This window comes from Bos indicus, chromosome 21, assembly GCF_029378745.1.
Source record: "Bos indicus isolate NIAB-ARS_2022 breed Sahiwal x Tharparkar chromosome 21, NIAB-ARS_B.indTharparkar_mat_pri_1.0, whole genome shotgun sequence".
NCBI classification, from domain to species: Eukaryota; Metazoa; Chordata; class Mammalia; order Artiodactyla; family Bovidae; genus Bos; species Bos indicus.
This window is the reverse complement of record NC_091780.1, coordinates 10800399-10819414: the sequence shown is the minus strand read 5'-3', so window position 1 is coordinate 10819414 and position 19016 is coordinate 10800399. Positions and strand designations below refer to the sequence as shown.

The window sequence follows — 19016 nt, the reverse complement described above, 5'->3', positions numbered from 1 at the left end:
GGAAGAAAGTACTCAAAGGCTTCATGACCAGAAGCAGCATTGGTCTTTCTTCTCATACCCTGTTGGCCAGAACTAGTCATCTGGCTAAGCATAACTGCCAGGAGTCTAGAAAGTACAGTCTTTTGTGTGGTTGGAAAGCAGCGGAAAGCCAGATACTGGTGAGTGCCCGTGTTGTCTCCCACATTACAAATTTAATCCCTTCAGGAAAACCAAGGGCTAGAAGGGGCTGTGTGCTAGGCCACAAAATAAGCCAGTGACAGAGTCAGTACTAGAACTCAGGTCTTTGGGTACCAGCTATTATTTCTGCGGTTATTTTTGCAGCAGTTAACCCCTTCCTCTCTGGGAAATGATGGCACACGGATAGGTGGCAGTAGTGGTAAAGAACCTGCCTGCCAACGTAGGAGACGCGGGTTCGATCCCTGGGTCAGGAAGATCCCCTGGAGGAGGGGAATTCCATGGACAGAGGAGCCTGGTGGATGACAGTTCATGGGGTAGCAAAGATTTGGACATGACTGAAGTGACAGCACATAGCATATGCAGAATAAATCATCAGGTGTGAATGAAGAATGATGACCTTGCTGTGATCTTTAAATTATCCTTTTCAATCATATGCCAGGCAAAGTTTATTTTCTTCTTGTGGCTTAGAGGAGTTCCAGGCCATATCTCACTAGTAGAGAGTTTTCTTTTTCTTACTTAAGCAAAAGCTACTTTTTTTTTTTTTTACACTCAAGTAGTAACAATATTCTGTATGTACTTAGACAGAAACTTCTGAAGTCATTTTCAGGTATCTTTTCTCAAGTGCTTTACACATAATGTATGAGAAATAAGGAGGTTGCATGTCACTGACTTAATTTTACAGGTACCCAAGGCGATGAGAATATGCATACAAGCTCACACAGCCAGTTAGTGGTGACCCTGGGACTAAAATTCAAAGCTGTGATTTTCAAAACTGGTACTGAAGCACAAGCTGGTTTGCTTCCATTCTTTTTCCTAGCATTGTGGTGTAAAATAAATAGTTAGGTTACTTTCTCCAAGCTTCAGCAGCTTTTCCGTGGTAGGGGGAGGAGCATAATTTGACTCTTAACCTTGGATGCTTTTGCTAGATTCTTATGTTGAGAAAAATATAACACACTTTGACATGTGGAGGGTGTTACATTGAGGCTCAACTTATGTCTCCAATACTCTTCTGAAATACAAAAATTTTTTTTTTGCTCGTTATGTTTTCCTTAGTTGGGAATAATAATATAACTAAGACATGGGATTAAAAGTATGCCTCTCAAATTCCATATACTATACGCATGTTTGCTGTTACTTATTACTCAATATTCTGTGATAATCAAGAGCAAAGAGGAATATGAAACAAACGGAGTAAACTCAGCTCTACAATTTCTCTTTCTATATCTACTTTCTATTCCTTAGAAGCTATCAGAGTACTGATAGACAGTATATGTCATACGTAGAAACTTTGTACAACTGATACATCTCCTTGGGCTAATGGTCGCAATTAATAGAACCTTGGGCTAATGGTTGCAACTAATAGAAATAATAATGCTTGCTTCCAGTTGCAGCTAATAGAACCAGGGTAGAAACTGGCTTGATCAAAAAAAGAATATATTACCTTTGGTAATGGAAAAGAAGAGGGAAAAGCTAAGTGTGCAAATAATACCCCTAGGAAATTATTTTTTTATCTTTTGGTTCTGCTTTGTATTGATGTCATTCTCAAGTAGGTTCTTTTCAAGTGGCAGCAAAGATGGCCACTAGTACCTCAAAGATTATAGCTTTGTAATTTAGCTTTTTTTTTTTTCTTGGTAGTTGTTGCATCAAACATTTCAGGGTTAATAACCATAGGTTTGATTGGGTCTCATGCCCAGCTTTGGAAAAGTCACCATCGTTTTGATTGATCAGGTCTCAGTTATCATTCAACTGCTGGACCCAGTGGGTGGAGTCAGCTCTATTTAAACCTTAAGCACTGAGATACAGAAAAGAGGTGGTATCTTAACAGAAAATCCACCTTCTATTACATAAAGAAAGAATGGATGCTGGGCAGAGAAAAATTACAGATATCTATTGCAGTTCTCAACTATATTCTCAAGTACTCAACAAATGTAGGAGAGAAAAATAGATGATTACCACCATGGGTGTTATTTTATGTTGAAAGCAAAGAGAGCTAGGATGCTAAGGACAGGTGGAAAAATCTGACAGATGAAGTCAGATCTCAAGTTACCTTCTTCTCTTTAACACTACAGTTTCCCAGAGCTTTACACATGTAATAGAAGTTGATAATAATTTTCACAATTTTTTAATAGAAAAATATATTGGGGGGGTCTATAAGCTATAAAACAAAATTTTTAAAGTTTGTAAATGATCAGTCTTCTCCAGGTAAATAAACATGGAGATGCTAGTCTATTCTTTAGATAAGATCACGTTTCAATCCCCAGGATCCCTGTTATTCAATTGGATTTACCTTTGCTTAATTTGTAAGCAGCTCTGATCCCAAGTACAACTGCCTTCAGAAGAGGAACCTTATCTTTGATGTTCTAACTTTCAAAAAATGCCAATTACTGGTGCCTCAAGCCTGGAGTGCAGTCATGGGACAACCAGTTCCTTCTACAAATCATGTCCACTTATCTCTGTGGGCTAAGACCATCCTTTTCATCTGCTTGTCATATCTGGTTTTGGTGGAACTCATTTGCAACCCTCATACATAAAATATTCCCTAAATACCAACTAAATCAATACAAATCCATCAACAGGCTATGCTTGTAAATAAACTATCAACTGATGCTTGTATAGCACACCCCCGCTTCCCAAGTTCTTGCACATAAACCATCTCACTTGATCATCATGAGAGCTCTGGAAGGCAGGAAGGACAGATAAGAGTATTACTTCTCTCCTGTCAAAACTAATGAAACAGAGACTCAGTGATCTGCTCAAACTGATGACTACTGTGAGTTTTTGGAGTCCAGACCTCAGGTTTTTCTCACTACATCTTGCATCTGAATTTGGGTGAAGGCTGTAGTGTTCACTGGAAGGTTCAAGAAAAAACTCAGGAGTCAAATGAACAAGGGTTTTAAGACTGACCGCTGATTGTTAGTTGTATGACTTTGGGCAAGTTTCTTTATCATTTAGCCTCAAATTATTCAACTGTATTGTTTTAACCATTGCATACCTCATAGGATTCTTGTGATAGAATAATACATGGACAGTGCTTAGCAAAGGCTCTGTATGTAAATTCATGCTTCAATAGTCTAGGTATTGTTCTCATCATATATCTCTAAGCACTTACTTAACCTTCATTCACAAAGAGAAATAAAGATTTGAATCATTCATGTGGATTGCTCCACGCTTATGTCTCTATTAACTACATCTTTTAGGTATGGGTAAAACGTGAGAGCAAATTGCCTGAATCAGTCTTTTACCTCACCATGCTTGCATCTAATTGCTTGATCTATCTTTTTTGCATTTCTGATCATCCACTATAAAGCCAAGTGTTTGTTATTTGTACTCAATAGATTATAAGGTTAATACTATCCTGCATATTCTAGGAGATAAGTATAAATTCTGCAATATGATTAAACAGTTTAGACTAACGTAAACAACACTACCACCCATTGGAGTCCTGTTTTTCAGACTAAACAAACCTCAAAGAAAGTTATTTCTCCCCTGTTACTTTGTTGTGAACTTTTCCCAATTCAGGCTGCATTATAGATTTTCCCAGTGTTTGTTTTATAAAAGGTAGGCCAATTATTTCCATGAAGCCCCAGCATGGTTCTTCTGTAACACTGGCTTTGAATATGATAGCCAAAACATCCATTTTTTTTGAGCAGAGCCTCATCAGTGAGTGATTTTGTAGAGTAAATGCAAAGGGAAATAGGAAGCATGTTCCTGAAAAGGGGCAGGCTTTCCTGTTGGTCTTGATGCTTTCTGTGGCCTCAGTGTGTCAGAACTGGAGCTCAGCGACGAGGAGCACTGCTCCATGGCGGATCCAACTATCTGCCAAGGTGAGTTTCTAGTGTAATGGTGGAGGCAGAGAGTCAGCAGAAAATAAGAAGTGGTGACTAAAAGAGGGGGGCTATGAGCATGTGGACAGGAGCACCGAGCATAGACTTGGCATGGGGGCGATTCTCCAGGATGATGACATCCAAGGAGAGGGCTGGAGGATGAGTGTGAATCAGCCACATCAGGATTTGGTGGGGGAGAAAAGAGGCAACTATTCTGGGCTCAGAGGAGATGCAAGGACTGTGAGGAGTGAGCAAATTTAGCAGGATTAAGGAGCTCAGAATTTAAGGAGCAAGCCGGCTTCCATGGTGGCTCAGAGGGTAAAGCATCTGCCTGCAATGCAGGAGACCCAGGTTCAATCCCAGTGTCAGGAAGATCCTCCGGAGAAGGGGATGGCAACCCATTCCAGTATTCTTGCCTGGAGAATTCCATAGACAGAGGAGCTTGGCAAGCTACGGTCCATGGTGTCACAAAGAGTCAGACATGACTGAGTGATTGATACTTTCACTTTTCACACTGGCAGGAGAGAAGGCAGAAAAAAGGGTAGGGACCAGAATGAGGAGAGAGTGTAACCTTGGAAATTTCTCCCATTCCTACACCCAACTCCACAAAGGAAGAAATGACCTCTGATGTCCCATTCTCTCCCAGGGGAAAGATTAGTGAAGTCAAAGTCGCTCAGTCATGTCCGACTCTTTGCGACCCCATGGACCATAGTCCATGGAATTCTCCAGGCCAGAATACTGGAGTGGGCAGCCTTTCCCTTCTCCAGGGGATCTTCCCAACCCGGGGATCAAACCCTGGTCTCCCACATGGCAGGAGGATTCTTTTCTCAGCTGAGCCAAAGGGGAAACAGGGGAAAGATGATTCCCTTTAAAGCCCAGATTTTCAAGGGATTGAAAGAAAATTACAATGACTGGGCACTCTGATATACCAGGCACAGTTTTAGTTACTTTGCATCGATTTAAACAATCCTGTGGCATAGGTACTACTGTTGTACCCGTGTTATAGAGAAGGATATTGAGACAAGGGGAGGGATATGACCTGCCCAAGGCACTCAGCGGATGGCTTCCTTGGGACTGAACCTGAGGGAGGCTGGCTCTAGGGAATGTCCCCTCCACAAGGAGTGCTTGTAGCAGGAAGCTGTCCCGTGAGCCGATTCAGGAATTCCTCTAGAGCTTCCAACAGTGCCATGGCAACTATAGAAAACTCTCCTGAAATTCATATATGGCATTTACTCTTTCATTGTTGAAACTTTGGGGCAGGATAATGTTTTAATAAGACATGGTTATGAAAATAATGATGTTCTTAAGCTCAACTTATAACTACCATTGCAAGTTACGGAGGTTTATCATGAAAGAACTTCCAGACACCTTTTATCTTTACTTCTTTTTTTTTTTTTTTTAACATGAGTAATGAAACTAGACAGGTCACTGTCCGTTAAAGTCAGTAACATTTCCTGGTTTCCAGGAGGTGACAACAATGACTCTTCTTTGCCTTTTCAGCACGGCTACATTTTGTTGAAATTCAAGATCTGCTTTTAGTATGACTTATTCAGGATTTTATTTTACTTTGCAATTTTTATCACAATTTCACTCTCTCTCTCTCTCTTTTTTTTTTTGTAGATTGTATTACACTCTTTTGTCCCCAAATGAAAATGCAGGCTCCAGCCATACTTCCAACAATGGTTTTTTGGGTGTCTTGTTCAGAAGTTCATATGTTAGGGTGAATACGACTTTTGATACATGGGTTGTAGCAAAATGTGAAATTCTAGAAAATACATTACAATTTCAAGAAAAAAAAGTTTAAAAAGTGGAGCAAATTCCATAAAAAAAGAAGCTAATTTTAAACTGAGATGCCTTTATCCAGGGGTTTGTTACTGATCTGCTACAGGACAACCTCAGAATTAACATTGCCTTGCTAACATTTCTAGTGTATGTATAACTTCTGACTAAACTCTATGCTCTATTGGGAAAAAGAAAGTCATGCTTGCTAACTGTTTTCAAACTTAGCAGATTTACTCTGAGAGTACTAGTCAAGCAAATCAGATTCAAAAACAAAAGCATCATGTCGTATTTATAGTATCACAAAAATGTTTTTATGAAAAATATTTTAGGAATATCTATAATTATTTCCTGGAATAGTTTTTTTCTTTTTCATTGTTTAATTTTTGGTCCCTGTCAACAAACATTTGTCATATTAGATCAGGTCATTTGAGCTTTGCATCCTATTTCGACATTTCTTCTAGGACATGTGAGCATGGGCAAACAGTTTTTAATTATCCTGATCAAGTGTGGGGGACATCTTTTTGCTGACCCCACTTGTAATCAACTGTGATCTTCCAGAAGCAGGCGAATTGATTGCTTTTATCTTCCCCAACTAGTCAGAAGAGTGGGTCATATATTATTCTACCCTTTGGAAAAATGCAACCCAGTGATTGATTTTATGACTGCCGCTGGCAGCAAATTCCTCAGAATGAATTCTACTAGGTGAAGAAGTATTTCCTCTAACTTGCTTTAAATTTCCTTAGCATAAACTTCTCCGAGTGGCCCAGTCTCTTATGGGACAATGTAATAAGGATCTATCAGTTTTACTGCCCAGTACCTATCTTTAATGCCTAAGTAAATCTCTCTTATTTTCTAGCCCTGACTCTGTAATTGTAACTTTTGAAATCTCTCGTCATGGGTGAATCTACCCTGCACTCAATTTCTTGCCCTGCTCTGGAGCACTGCCATCCCTAAACTACATACTTGCAGGTGAGAAAGTGAGAAATAGAGACAGTGACGCAGATGAACATGTATGACTCTCCTCCATAATGCTGTGGTACTGTGCTCTTTCATATCTATCTTCTCTGCACACAAAAAAAGGGAAATTCATGGAAGACAACAAAAAGTTGCTTTGAAAAATTTTTATCTAGTTCATATCCACATACAGTGCAATATTCTCTTTTATAGCGTTATACACCCTGGGATTTTTTTTTATCCTATAAAGAATGATCTAAAGGGGCTTCGACACATCTTTGTTCTAATTTCTACATCCCATGGCGGCGGGAGGGGGGGAGGTCAAGCCTTCTTTTTATTTAAAACACTAGGCATCTATTTCTTTAAATAAATGGAGATTTCAAGTATTAGTCACTCGTGAAATCAAATGATAATACAATATCTAACTATTCAAACTCCACATTTTTCTCTAGATTTTTGCCAGGATACACCTCATCTTCACCTGCACCCCCAAATAATATTATTTCTAGTGTCTTAGTTTTGTAATGCCACTATCAAATTGGACTTATCTGATGACAAGAAAACTTGTGTAAGACTTTCAAACCTTAAGTGAAAAAACTGTATCTTAACAAAATATGTTTTGTCATTTATTTACTGAGGTGTATATGAGAGAGACAAGATGCTTTGTGCTTGTTGAATAAATTGGCTTTGAAATTGTATGTTTAGATCATGGAGGCAGGACCCAGAAGGACCAAAAAAACCCCACATCAAATTGGAGTACATACTGAGGCAAGGATGATTTTACTTTTGCTTTACTTAATGGTGTTTCCATGATGAGAATATGACAGAGGAGGAAGAGGAAAAAGACAAGGGGGGAGGCTGTTAGCAGGAGATATGACAAACCAGGAATGCCCCTGCAGTGGTGCTGTTTTGCCCCTTCTCTCACATTCTTCCCTCCCTCCTTCCTTCCTTCCCTCTCTTTGTCTCTCTCTCTCTTTTCCTATCGTCTCTCTCTTTTATTTCCATCAAAGATTATTGAGCACCTACCACATGTACTCATGGTCCTGGGTTCTGGGATACAATAGTAAAACAGAAATAGTGTCTGAACTCAGAGCAGGAAAACTGCACTCAAGAAGCAATTGCATGAAGTGCCTGAGAGGTCATCGTCCAGGAATCGGGAGCATGGGTAAAGAGCCACTGTCCGAGATGTGAAGACTTGCTCTGGGGAGCTGTGTTCAAACTGATGCTCAAGGGATGCGCAGGAGCGAGCCTGAAGAAGATGGAGTTAGGAAGAGAAAAGGTCATCTGTAAAACAGACGGAGCTCGTGGCAGACAAGCTGAGGGAAGTCCGGGTGGGCAGGAGGGCTGGGTTGCTGCAGGGCAGGGTTCCAGGGAAGAGTTCACTGGTGAAGAAGGACACCAGGGCTCGGGGGAGGGGGGCCAGCTACTGCTTTGGAAACAAAACTAAAAACAGTACCTGGGAAGCTATTTGGGGAAAAGAAAGTGTTCTTTCCCCTAAATCTCATCAAGATTAGTTTGAGTTCAAATAATTACAATAAAGTCTTTGAAGTAGCTTTGGAACTTCAGAAAAGAGGACATTAGACATTCAAGAATATACCAAACATTTATATCCATGCATCCCCCTCCCTAGAAAGGGACCACAATATGGGATATGGGGAGCCTGGCAGACTAGCTGGGTGTAATGGCCTTTACTCTCTCTGGAAACTAACAGAGGCTCACCTGGGGCAGAGAGATTTTTTTTTTTTTTTCTTTAAGAGCACTCCTTTCAGCATCAGGCACATACAGCTGAGAGATACCACAGAAAACACCTTTCCAGGTATGTAGTACTTTTCATTCTAACTTGCAAACTTTTTTTTTTTTTTTGCTGGTAAAAGCCACAACTGTCATAAAAATTGATGTTTTTGCTTTCCTACGCAGGGGGAGTATCAGTCTGTTGATGAGTGGAAATTAACGATCAGAGTCAGGAGCACATTTGAGTCATCTCTAATGAGGCGGATAAGCCTAGAGCCTATCATACAGGGTGATGTTAAGTCAGAAAGAGAAAGACCAATATTGTATATTAACACATATCTATGAAACACATCTAGAAAAATGGCACTGATGATCCAACTTGCAAGGCAGCAATGGAGATGCAGACATAAAGGACAGATTTTTGGACACAGTGGGGGAGGGGGAGGGTGGGATGATTTGCGAGAGCAGCACTGAAATGTATGCATGACCATATGTAAAATAGAGAGCCAGTGGGAGTTTGCTGGGAGCCCAAAGCCTGTGCTCCGTGAAAACCTAGAGGCATGGGGTGGGGAGGGAGGTGGGAGGGAGGCTCCAGAGGGGCGGGAACATGTACACACCTATGGCTGCTTCATGTTGACATGGGGCAGAAGCCATGGCAGTATTGTAATCATCCTCCAATTAAAGATAAAGTTTAAAAAATAAAGGTCAGAGTCAAGATCCCCCTGCCCATCCTCCTACTGGTGCAAAAAATAATTGCCCTGACTGCACCTGAAGATTAAAGGCCCTGTGCAACTCCATCCGTCCATCCATGTCTCCACGACTGACAGGAGACAAGGGCCATTCAGCTGCAAGGAAAAAGACACCTTGCTAGACTGGGCCTCCTGGGAGCCCAGCACAGTTCTGCCATGTGGAGCTGTGACTTGCTGGACATCAGGAAGGCCATCTGAGCCCCCATCCTCTTCCACATACTCTTCACGAATGAGCTCAACATCTCGGTTTACCGACCTGCTTATCTACCTTAGTCGATGCCCTGATTTTGTTTTTGTTTGGCCTAATGAAGGCAAGTGGTTAGGAGAGATATCTAAGATATAGGTTCTAGTCTGCTGATGTAAGACTATATTCTGAAATTTGGTTTGGAGAGTCAATGTAGGGTCCTAGACCACCATTCAGTTTCTGACCTTAATATGCTTTTATACCAAAAATATTAAACATTGATGCAGAAGTTATATGCCAAATCATTAAAGAGGCATGACTCATCCATGTTCTCACTGAAGCTGACAAATACTTTGGGTACAGAGACAAGCAGAATGGGACCAGGATCAACCATGGTCCTAAATGGGATCAACCATGTTTTAGGTTAATACAGTGTTTAAACATTTGGAACCCTGTTTTCCTCAAAGGATATTTAGGAAAAAAACCTCTTTTGCTTAGACATATTTAATGCAGTTAGTTGATATTTAAATTTTAACTTACAAGGGATTTTAAACTGAAATTTTAAATAAATAAAACTGAAATTGTTTTATACTATACTAATACTAGCTATAATACTCTACTATACTTATGATTCTAATACTATACTAATGGGCTTCCCTGGTGACTCAAATGGTAAAGAATCTGCCTGCAGTGCAGGAGATCCAGGTTTGATCTCTGGATTGGGAAGATCCCCTGGAGAAGGGAACAGCAACCTACCGCAGTATTCTTGCCTGGAGAATTCCATGGACAGAGGAGCCTGGGCGGGGGCAGGGGAGGGTGTTCAGTCCATGGGGTCGCAAAGAGTCAGACAAGACTGAGCGACTAACACTTTCACTTTTCATACTATATCTATATCTATCTATCTACCTATATTTGGGGGAGAAGGAGAATAGGGGTCAGGATTATGTGTGTGTTAATTCAGATTCAAAGAGGCTAATCTGATATTTTGAAAGACTATGTCCAATTTCATCACTAACTGGACAGGCACATTTGTTAAATACCCCTTTGTGAGGCAGGAACATTACTATGTCCCTTGGATCCCAGAACACTCCTAGAACTTTTTCCTGTATCTTCTATAGAGAAGGAACTCAAAACACACTTGCGGAACTGAATTAAATAATGGAGCAGCACAGCTGGTGGCATCTAAGGATGCTGAAATGCTCAGCTTGTGAGTCCACGCCTGAACCCTGCTACTACTAACTTCTTTCCTGCCTGTTTCCTGTTCCAGATAGAAAGGTGTCCATAACTGGGGTAGTTGACTCAAAATAGCAATGATGACAACAATAGTGTGGTAACGACCTAGATTGAGCACTCACTATGCATCAGAGACCTGGCCACCCACTGTGATTTTCTGTGATCCTTACAGCAGCTGGAGGAGGTACGTTGCTATTATTATTTCTGTTTCACAACCAAGAAAGCCCAGGCTTAGAGAGGAACTGCTCAGTGTCATGGGACTAGTGCGGGGTGGAGTCAGAACTTCAAGTTGCTTTCTATGGTCTGATTCTTGATACCATGCTGTTAATCATTTCCCAAACTCACCAGGCCAGACCTTAAAGCACAGAAGGTTCTAGAAAATCTAGAAAGATTTCCCTGCACCTCAGAACAGCCAAAGCAAATTCAGAGTGGGAGACCTTTCCTTGTGGCCAATTCTTTCCTTCTTTCCTTTGTTCTTCCTTTTCCTCATGACTCTATTAAGCTCTACCAGGCGCTGCAAGACACTTGAGTGGGTGTGGGAGGGCCGATTGAGAAAGACTGCTCGTTCTGATCTTCTGCCCTCTTCCTGTTCTTCCCACAGGACTGATGGGCTAAACAGACTTAATGCTTGGCTGTCAGCATCCCTGTGGAAGACTCCAGCAGACCCACATGTCCTACGGTTCAACTTTTCAAACCTACCTCTTTGTAATTCCTAAGTAGGAGTCTGAGCTCTGTTGTCATATTTCAGTTTTACAGTTACTCTGAAATATTTTGATCCAAATATGCCCTTAGTGTCATGCTTTATTAATGCGATATGACTCATATTAGTGACTGCTTGTTCTTGAGCCATATGCCCTGAATAAGTTATTGGGTTTCACTGTTTACCCTAAGTTTAAAAAAAAATTCCATGCGCTCTGACCTCGTGACACCTAAACCCTGCTCATGCAGTTAAAACAGGAAAACTAGTTATCTGATATCATGAAGGCAAATCAGCTTGTAGAAGCCCTCAGATGTTTCCATTCCCACTGGTGGGAGGGCATTGTGGGAGCCATGGATTATTCATCAAGAAAGCACAGGAGAGAATTTCTTTTTTGTTTGTTGATTTCCAAAGTAAACCCAAGTATAAAGAGATACAGCTACGGTGCCTTTATTTTTCATTGTTAGCACATATCATTATGTCATCCTGGAAGAACTGCCCAAAGAAATAGAAAAAAGAAATTACCACGTGGATTGCTGAACGGCTCTCCTCCTGCCTGCCTGCAGAATTGTCTGAGAAAGGAAAATACACACGCATTAGTCAGGCCCTCGGGGTTACAAGGCTTCTCACCAGCAGCAGTGCCAGGTTAGCCTGGGAGTCTGCGGAGCAGGCTTTGGCAGGCCACCAGAGAGAGGGCATTTCATAATCAAGAACTTACCCGAGAGGGTTCTGAGCCAACAAGACAGTGTTGGGAGTCAAGGGCTAAGGAAGAACGAGTGGATTTATTCTGTGGACCAAAACCTCTGCACTTAAAGACATTTCCTTTCTAGTTTTGATTTCCTTGTATTTTAGCTGCTGCACATTTTTTTTTTTTCGCTCACCATATTTCACAATATATCAACTGTTCTGTCTTTGGTGGGCCTGGCTGAAGTGTTACACAAATCGTCACTAAAGAATATACTGGCTATACATTGGGTGATGGTGGTAGTGATGGAAGAGACACTGGTTTTCCTAATAAGATATAGGAATAACGAACATTTCTTGAGCACTTTTACTAAGTGATACTAAGACATGCATGAGATAGCTCAGGTAATTCTCTGAACCCTAGCATTTGGGTACTGCTGCTGCTGCTGCTGCTAAGTTGCTTCAGTCGTGTCTGACTCTGTCTGACCCCGTAGACGGCAGCCCACCAGGCTCCCCCATCCCTGGGATTCTCCAGGCAAGAACACTATTACCAAGTTAATTTCAGTTGAGGTAACAGAAGCATGGAAAGGTTAAGTAACTTACCTGAAGTCACAGAGCAAGTAAGTCACAAAGGCAAGACATGAAGCCCTGTAGCTCGATCAAGTTCATGGTCTTAAGAGAGACTCTTTGTTCCTCCAAATGGTCCCAACTCTTGCCTTGGGGTCCACCAGGAGCTGTTGGCAGTGCCTAGGTCCCCATGTTTGCTTAAGGACCTATTATGTAATAGGACCTAACTAATATGTCATTTAAAACTACAAGAGATGCATTGGGTTGAAAGACAGTTTGGCCATTTCTTATAAAACTAAACACACTCTTCCCATATTATCTAGCAATGATATTTATTCACATGAGTTGAAGACTTATGTCCACACCAAACTTTGCATATGAGCGTATATAGCAGCTTTATTCATAATTGGCAAGACTTAGTCCTTTTCAAGTTGTTCTTCAGTAAGTGACTGGATAAACACACCATGGCACGACCAGACAGTGGAATGTCAGGCGACAATAAAAAGAAATGAGCTCGTAGACAGACATGGAGGAAACTTACATGTACTGTACATAATTCCAACTATATGACATTCTGGAAAAGGCAAAACTATAGAGCAGTAAAACCCCCAGATGTTGCTAGAGGCTTCATGGAGAGAGAAGGATGAATAGGTAGAACACAGTTTTGTTTTTTTTTTTTTCTCACTTTTAAATTACTCATTTTTAACTGAAGGATCATTGCTTTTCAATATTGCATTACAATATTTCTGCCATACATCAACATAAGTCAGTCTTAGGTAGACATATGTCCCCTCCCTCTTGACCTCCCTCTCACTTCCCACCCTTCCCATCCCTCTAGGTTGTTGCAGAGCCTAGGTTTGAGTTCCCTGAGTCATACAGCAAATTCTCACTAGACATCTATTTTACACGTGGTAATGTATATGTTTCCATGGTAATCTCTCCATTCCTTCCACCCTCTCCTTCCTTCCCTCCTCCCATGTCCATAAGTCTGTTCTCGGTGTCTGCGTCTCCAATGCAGCCCTGCAAATAGGTTCATCAGCACCATCTTTCTGGATTCCATGCTGCTGCTGCTGTTGCTGCTGAGTCACTTCAGTCATGTCCGACTCTGTGCGACCCCATAGACGGCAGCCCACCGGGCTCCCCCATCCCTGGGATTCTCCAGGCAAGAACACTGGAGCGGGTTGCCATTTCCTTCTCCACTGCATGAAAGGGAAAAGTGAAAGTGAAGTCGTTCAGTCGTGTCCGACCCTCAGTGATCCCATGGACTGCAGCCTACCAGGCTCCTCCGTCCATGGGATTTTCCAGGCAAGAGTACTGGAGTGGGGTGCCATTGCCTTCTCCATAGATTCCATATATATGTATTAATATGCTATATTTGTCTTTCTTACTTCACTCTGTATAATAGGCTCTAGGTTCACCCACCTCACTAGAACTGACTCAAATGTGTTCCTTTTTATGGCTGAGTAATATTCCATTGTGTATATGTATCATGGCATCTTTATCCATTCATCTGTGGAGGGACATTTAGGCTGCTTCCATGTCCTAGCTATGGTAAACAGTGCTGCACTGAACATCAAGGTCCAAACACAGGGGATATTTAGGGCAGTGAAACTATTTCCTATGATGCCTAATGGTGGATACATGTCTTTATACATTGGCCAAAACTCACAGAACATACAACACTGAGTGAAGCCTAATGTAAACTATGATCTTCAACTAATAATAATGTATCAGTATTGGAGCATCAATTGTAACATATGTACCATACCAAAGCAAGATGGTAATAGCAGGGCAAGGTTGGGAAGCGATATGAAGGGATATACAGAAACTCTTTATATAGTTCACTCAAATTTTCTATAAATCTAAAATTCCTCCAAAAATGTATTAATTTAAAGAAAGGATTTTGGTGAACTTGGATGGGAGGGACTGGGAGATAGGTGGAAGTGTTGTTGCCCTTTCCTACCTTTTACATGTCTATTCAAGGTAAATTAAAATTTAAAAGCCAGTAAAGGAAAGAATAGGGGCTTCCCTGGTGGCTCAGACAGTAAAGAACCTACTTGTAATGCTGGAGACTTGGGTTTGATTCCTGGGTTGGGAAGATCCGTGGAGAAGGGACATTATCCACTCCACTACTGGGTCTCTAGAATCCCATGGACAGAGGAGCCTAGCAGGCTACAGTCCATGGGGTCACAAAGAACTGGACACATTTGAGTGACTAAGGAAAGAATTCTCAACTTTAGGTATGATCCTGAGGCTATGGCCTATTTTGAATGGTGGAGTCTTGGTCTCCTGTATTCTTGATGCAACAGAGGAGCCATGCTCAGTTTACCACCTGCTTGGTGGCTGGGGTAGAGTCAGAAGACGTTAGGTTGGGAGTGATGATAGGGCTTCACGCTGCCCACTCGGGCCCTGCTCAAATCTGCACGTTCATCAGAGATTTTGGAGAGCCCATTCTGGTGGGCTAGTTTGTATCCTGAGCTTGCTGAAATAAGACAATGCTTGGGAGAAAGAGGCAAAACAAAACAAAACAAAACAAAAAAACAACAAAGTGGGATGGGAGGAGAAAAGAACAAAGAAAGAGAGAGAGGAAGGAGCAAAGGAAGGAAGGAAGTGGAAGGAGAATGTAATTTTGGTGGGCCATTCTGAAGGCTGGTATAGCTTCCTACTAAAGGTCTGGTCTTGGCAAGTGATGCTGGAGAAAGGAGGGGTGCCTTCAGATTTTTCTAGTAAAAAAGAATGGGGCTGGAATTTTTCCTAATCCCTCTCAACTTCAAACCTTGGAAGGACCATTAAACCAAAAAGGGGACAAGCTCATGTCTGTCGCCATCTCCAGCATCCTCACCACCAGGCCTGGTTGATGCCATTAATCATACAAGGCGTCCATCTGTGTGCCTGTCACTTGAGCTGCTCCCTATGGTCAGAAAAGCAGATGACAGGCAAATGCCAAACTCTTGCTTGTGTGGGTGTTCAGTGGTGACTCTGGGTAGAGAACTCACTTCCCTCTGCCTACATTTTAATTTTCATTATTCATCAAATTTTCTCATTTGCTTTCCAGAAGGAGGCAGTTATGTTGGAGGGAATGGAATCAACCCAACTCCATTTGGCTCCTTGCTGAACTAAAGACATCAGAGTTTTAAATATCACTGGGCAGTTGATACAGTAGAAAAACACACACACACACACACCAAATCTCATATAAGGATTCAAGTATAGGGGCTATCTGAACAAACTGGTTTTCTATATAATCATTTAAGGAATGTTTGGTTTTATATATAGAATCAGCTAGGACAAGGATTTTATTTAGTTGTATTACATGTAAATGATTTACGATTGGAAATTTCCAGTTCTTACCACTCCCCATCTTTCTAGAAGATTATACCAATGAACTCTGAGGTGTAAGGGAATCTTGCAAGCTATGGAATATTATTTTCAACATGAAATTTTATTTCAATATATGGGTCCCCCAAAACCCTAATAGAATTGAATTATTGACTCAATGGGCTTCCCAGGTGGCTCAGTGGTAAAGAATCTGCCTGCCAATGCAGGAGACACAGCAGACGCGGGTTTGATCCCTGTGTTGGGAAGATCCCCTGAAGGAGGAAATGACAACCCACTGCAGTATTCTTGCCTGGAAAATCCCATGGCCAGAGGAGCCTGGCGGGCTGCAGTCCATGCGTCACTGAGTCAGACACGACTGAGCGACTGAGCGGTTGAGCACACACACGCACATTGATTCAACGTGATATTCCCAGAAAACCAGCATTGATGACTCCTTCCCAGGCAGTTTTCTGAGAACTGCCTGACTCTTTCTGCAGCTGCTAGAGGCTGCTGGCTTCAGAGTTCCTTTGGGTTCTTTCAAGATGAATCTTTAAATGGCACCTGGGTCCATCCTTACATGCAAGCTCAAGAAAGGTTTGATTCTATTTCTAGAAGTGGATTAATATAACCATAAGGAAACAATACGTTCCAATTCTACAATCTCCTTCAGATTTTGAGACTCATTTTGGATCAGTGAGGCAACTTCCCTGAGTTTTATTTCATCCACTTTCTTCATCAGAAGAGGTAGACTTGAGCTCAAGTCCAGTTGGTACAATTTCTGAGCCCAAAGCAATGGGTCAAAATGAACTAAAAATTAATGTCAGATTTGCAGAAATAGTTCATTAAGAAGAGAAGGGAAAAGTTAGAACAAGGAAAAGGATTAAAGAATCTTGCAACTGGAAACCTAAATTTTAAAGTTTGGAACAATTGAACATTCTTACTGATAAAAATTACCCCAAATTAAATGTAAATCTCCAGTATCAACAACAGTGGCTTTAGTCTCATAGTCTGAGGTCTTTTAGCTTTTGTTTTCTTTTTTAAAAATCTTATACCAAACTTTAACTTTCATATTTGTGAAATTAAAGGTTAAACAATAAAAAACATCAGAGTTTGAAGTATTATAATGATTTTTTTCTTCAAGAATATGACTCATACACTATTTTATAATAACACTCAGGAAGTAGAAATTATTTTCATGAACAATAGGCATTATGTGTGGAAGTGAAAGGAGAGATAAATACTTTTATAGGTTTGAGAGTCTTCACTTAGGTATAATACAATAAAATATAATATTATCCACTTAGGACAAGAGCAATACTTCCTTCTTTGAACCAGGTTCTATTACCTCACATTCAGTACCAAACACATGCAAGTTATCTGACCTACAGAGGAGGGGGTGAACAAAAAAAAGATCCATTTTGTCAAGAAAAGAAAGATATACGAAAGTAATGCTTACTTAACAAAGTGTGAAAAAACACAATTCTTGGCTCATTTTACTTGTTGAGACTGATAAGAGCGTCCTAAGCATCTTTCATGGATTTTTATTTGTGCATTTACAGCACAACGTGGTAAAGCACAAGATAAAGCTGAAGAGATGCAGTTGCATATGGCGCCACTAGGAACCAAAGGGCTTCAGCCAGCTTACGCTCACAGACTTGAATCAACCTTTCCGCCTCCAGCATCTCCATTTTGCCCCCTCCCCACCCATGCATGTGCAGGCATCACAGGCGGGAGGGAAGTTTATTCTCCATAAACAATTCGCTCTTTGGCCACTCTTTGAGCGTGCCAACCAGGTTGCCAATTCTGATGTAGACACCTGTCCATTTGGAACAGGAATGAAAACAGCCACTCATTTCCTAGAAACCATCAAACACCCTGTCAGGGAACAACAGCTCTCTGCTAACTGCAATCTGGGCAAGACATGAACGGGTCACGTCGATAGCCAATTACCAATCCTCTGAGCCATTCAGCTTCCTTCAGATTGATGAAAGTTCCTGATTCCTTCACTGCAATATAGTTTCAAGAGGGTTCTCTTATAATCACTGTGATACTAAGCTGCTAAAACCTTAATTTCTCTTGAGCAACAGGCTTTTTAAAACACTGCTAAGCAGAACCTGCAAATAGGGGTACAAGGCCAATCCATATTTTAAGGTAACTGCCTGAATGACGGCATCTTCATTGTTCAAACAACAACAAAAGTGATTTTTAACTGCATGGCTATTGGACTCTGGAAATTTTGCATAATTTCAAATACAAGCGTGGGCATTTTCCTCTGTGTGTGTGTGTGTGTATTTGTGTGTTGGAGGGCTCTCAGCCCTTTATCTTGTTCTTTGTCCTTTGTCCTGTTAAGACACTGGCTTGGTGTCTCTAAGGACAACACCTTCATGACTCCTGGATGCAGAATATTTTAGGTTAGTGCTGCCTACGACTTTCTGATGAAATGTCACTACTGAAGTGAACTTTTGGAGAAGCCTGGGTCCCGAGTTTACGAGCTCCTCCCTGGCGGAGGCTGGAGACTAATGTGGGTTTAATGTTGTTATGAGCCAGGCGGCTGAGCCGGGTAACAATACGAGTCTGTTGGACATGTCTTCTGGGTTGTCACGTTCAATTTGCACATGACCTCCTGGCCAAAAAATGGGAAAGAAGTGGTAGAATGTGGGACTGAAAGCTCATATTATTGCTTTGACAGCTTCACTCATCTAGAAGTAATGCAAAATGCAATTTATATTTATACACTCTGACCTCCTGTGCAGAGAGGGAAAGTATCTAATGATGGGCCGAGGTACTGGAGGAAGAAATAGATCTCAATACAGCTGGAATTTGTCTACATTTTTGCTTTTCAACCATTCAATTACAGTCAAAAGATAAATGAAACACGAACAGCGCACTGGTGAGGTAGTGACACAATTATTTTATAGTGACTGGGTTCTGGCTTTGAGTCTCGGCAAAGGTGGCCACAACACGCCTTATTTCACTGGAGACAGATAATCTGTCTGCTCCCACTGGACAAAGGCCCTCTGCTTGTAGGTGCGTCATTATGCCCATCAGAGAGGAAAAAAGACACCAGCGAGTCAGTGACACTCCAGATCTGCATTTGGAAATTCTTGAGAGGGCCT

The 19016-nt window shown here is 41.4% G+C and overlaps 1 long non-coding RNA gene across 1 annotated transcript in view; it reads left to right on the top strand.

Moving 5' to 3' along the window:
• LOC109575641 (uncharacterized) overlaps positions 1-11765 on the top strand; it is a 37723-nt gene extending 25958 nt beyond the window's left edge. The window contains exons 2-3 of the long non-coding RNA XR_002183265.2: positions 10669-10818; positions 11236-11765. This is a non-coding gene — a long non-coding RNA (uncharacterized lncRNA). The remainder of the gene's footprint in view (positions 1-10668; positions 10819-11235) is intronic.
• Positions 11766-19016: the final 7251 nt, after the last annotated feature.